Genomic DNA, 3918 nt, shown 5'->3' with positions numbered 1-3918 from the left:
GCTGGTCTCGAACTCCTGAGCTCAGAACGATCCGCCCGCCTCGGCCTACCAGAGTGCTAGGATTACAGGCGTGAGCCACTGCTCCCGGCCAATAAAATTTATTTTTAAAAGCAAGCAAATAAACACAGTGGGGTATATACATACAATGGAATATTATTCAGCCTCAAAAAGGAAGGAAATTCTGACACCTGCTACAACATGGATGAACCTTGAGGGCAATATGCTACATGAATTAAGCCAGTCACGAAAAGACAAATACTGTATGGTTCTACTTATTTGATGTACTTAGAGTAGTCAAAATCATAGAGACAGAAAGTAGAATGGTGGCTGGCAGGGCCTGGGAAGAGGGAGGAATGGCAGTTATTGTTTAACGAGTACAGAGTTTCGGTTTTGCAAGATGAAGACGGATGGTGGTGATGATTGCACAACATGAATGTAGTTGATACCACTGAACTGTACATTTAAAAATGTTAAGATGGTAAATACTGTTAGGTGTACTTTACCATAATAAAAAATTAAAAAAATAAGTGAAGGAGTACATAATGTTTTATATTTTGGGGGGATACAAGAGCAATAAGGTTTAATGACAATTGCCACTGTATGTTTCTCTGTTGATGAACCTGTAGGCTGTTTCTGGTTTTTGCCATTATAAACAACACTACAGTGAACATCCTTGTAAATATTCCCTAGAGTCCAAGTACAAGATTTTCTCTAGGGTGTTGTCCCAGCGAAAGAGTGATTTGAAAAGTACAATGACCTTGTGAGGAATGACTAATTTGAAGGATATGCCCCATAACTTTTGACACATTTTTATCCAAAGTGGTGTCAGTTTATGCTCACATCAGTGGTAGAGAAGTTTCCATTTACCCACATACTCTGTAATTCTTGGTTTTTGTCAGTCTTTTCAATTCTTCCAGTCTGATGGGTGTGAGTTAGTATCTCATTTTTGTTTAAATCTGCATCTCCCTTACTAAGGTGTTAAGTAACTTCCATATACCAGGTATGGCCCCTGCCTTTCATAACTCACTTAAAATAGGATTTTTCTTGGTGCTTAGAGAACCTGATTTCTTTTCAACCAATTATGCACTACTAATTCCACAACCAAATGAGCTTTGACTCTTCTTCGTGTCCAGAGGCAGTACTGAGTGCCATTGCACTCACGGTAAAAGCTCTGGCAGAGGCCGGGCGCGGTGGCTCACACCTGTAATCCTAGCTCTCTGGGAGGCCGAGGCGGACGGATTGTTTGAGCTCAGGAGTTTGAAACCAGCCCTCTACTAAAAATAGAAAGAAATTAATCGGACAACTAAAAATATATAGAAAAAACTAGCCGGGCATGGTGGTGCATGCCTGTAGTCCCACCTACTCGGGAGGCTGAGGCAGGAGGATCGCTTGAGCCCAGGAGTTTGAGGTTGCTGTGAGCTAAGATGATGCCACGGCACTCACTCTAGCCAGGGCAACAGAGTGAGACTCTGTCTCAAAAAAAAAAAAAAAAAAAAAGCTCTGGCAGAAAGCGTCATAAGGCAAAATAAACCACATCCAAAAAGGCTCATTTTTGTCTTTTTCTTTTTAGTTTTTCTTTTTCTTTCTTTCTTTCGTGTGTGAGAGAGAGAGAGAGAGAGAGAGAGAAATTTGTTATCTTGAAACAGTTTACCCAAAATGGAAACTTTAAAAAGAGAGTGGAAATTTTTCTTTTTACACAAGATGGTTAATTCTTCATTTGGACGCTGGCCAAGGATCCATGAAGCGACCTCAACTCAACCATAAGGCTTTTCACGCCCACGTTTTACAAACTGTGACCTTGCTGGTGGCAAGCCCCCCGTGTGACTTTTCAGGGGGTCTGAGCAGTTCTCTTTGGTTAGCTGTGGAAGCTGAGCGTGCAGTGATGGAAACAAGGCAAGACAGCAAGGGAGGGCGACTGTTTCCACCCGCTAACCACCAGAGCCCAGGCCTGGCAAAGGCTTTAACTCCTTCTGCAGCCAGGTGACCCATTTATAGGACTTTCCTCTGCTGGGAAGAAGGGGAGGGGAGGGGGAGGTGCAGACCGGGAGAGAAGGCAGAAAAGAGCTTGGCAAGGAAAAGTTAAGAAGTGGAAGAAGCCAAGGGCCTTCCCCTTCCTTCCTCCTGGCTCTTGGCTGGCAGCGCCTCCTCCCTCTTTCTCTCTTGAAGGGGCAGTGTGGAGGATTTCTCAGGATGGTTTGCACCTCCACACCTCAGACACTGAGGTCAACTGTCCCTCAGAAATGTTTCTGCGTGTGCCCAGAAGCAGACTCACGTTGTAGGACACCTCCCTGTGCCCCACAGTCAGCTTCGTACTTGGAGGGTAGAGAATGGTGCTCCCCACGCGGGTGTGCAATGGAGGGGAGCTCAGTGAAGATGGGGTGTGGTGGGGTTTACAGTCGCAGACCTGCTCCATCGCCTGCTGCCCACCCAGCATCAGTTCCTGTTCTGCAGGTCCCAGAGCTGAGGGGCACCCAAGCAATGGGGGCAGACAAGGAAACACGTGATCCCTCAATGGGGTTGCCAGGATGTGGTGGGTGCGGCCGTGGACAGGCGCACGAGGAGCCCAGCCGAGGGTGTCATCTGGAGGAGGCGGGAGGAGGACTGGGGATGGCGACCAGGGCGACTAGGGCCAGCTGTGCCTGAATCAGTCCAAAGGAGGCGAAGAGGAGGCGTGCCGGGAGCCAGGGCGAGGGCGAGAGGCCAGTGCAGACTGAAGGCGGGAGCAAAGGCACTCGGCCAGCAGTCGCAGTGGTGTGTTTGGGGAACCGGGCACAACCAGGCCCGCGGAGGCAGGGGCTGCAGGAGAGGAGGTGGGGCCGCCTCACAACAGCCGGCCGGGAGCTTGCACGCCCTTCTGGTCTTGGTCGCGGTCACTCATTCGGCACAAGGCTCTGGGCCAGCCTTCGCAGAGCTGTCAAGTGTCCACCTGGTAGATCCAGGCCTGGGCTGCCCCCGTCCTTCCCATCCCCACCACTTCTCACACGAAACCATTTTTCTGTGCACAGCAAGCCCCGGAGCAGAGGCGGCCAACACATCTCCCACTGTTACCCCAGGAGACAATGGCCCCGAGGGCGGTCGGGTCCGGGGCATAGACAGTGCACATAGCTCAGCGCGCTGCACTGAGTCAGTGGCTGAGGGTCCAGCGAGGGCAGGGGGAGGACCGAGGAGGGATCTAGAATCCGGACGTGGAATCGAAATCAGAAAAGATACGGTCCCACACGTTTATTTTACAGAGCAAGAAAAACAGAGGCCCAAGGATGGTGAGCATCTTACTCCCGGTAACTCAGGGGCCCTGACAGAGCTGCGACAAGTGGCGGGGGACGCTCCCTACCTCGCCCACCGCCCGCCTCGAATAAAATCAAACGCCCGTCTGTCCAGCAGGGGGCGATGTTGCTTTGGGGAGGAGGGAGCACCTCGGAATTCAGTCTGCACGTGACCGCACGCAGAAATGGAGCAGGTGCACGTCCCGCCTAGCAGCCGGGTGCCCCGCCGCCTTCATCTGCACCCCGGCCCTTCACAGGCTCGCCGCCGGCCGGGGCTGCTGCCCTCGACTTTCTCACGATCCCCGTCCCTGTCCCATTACAGGCCTCTTACTATCTCACTTTGGCGACTGAGGGTATTGCTTCATTTTGCAAGGGATCAAATGACTGGTCAATGATGGAATTTCTGACCCAAGGTAGAGAGAGGGGAGAATACTGTGGTCAGGCCCCCCAGCCTGTCCCCATCTCTCAGTATCTACCAGTTGGTGCTGAGCCCCCTATGCAATGCATCGGTCTGTAGAAATGGCTAGAATGTCAAAGTTTAACTTGGGTAGAAGTCCCCGAGTTGGAAAGTCTCTGTACTCTGGGCCAGGCTAGGAGTTCTCCCAACTCTCCTTTCACTTGTCAAAAACTGAAAAGGGGTTTAGAGAAAGAAAAG

The sequence above is a fragment of the Propithecus coquereli genome, unplaced genomic scaffold, assembly GCF_000956105.1.
Source record: "Propithecus coquereli isolate 6110/MARCELLA unplaced genomic scaffold, Pcoq_1.0 Scaffold208, whole genome shotgun sequence".
Taxonomy (NCBI): Eukaryota; Metazoa; Chordata; class Mammalia; order Primates; family Indriidae; genus Propithecus; species Propithecus coquereli.
The sequence above is the reverse complement of the archived record's forward strand: the minus strand, read 5'-3'. Positions refer to the sequence as shown.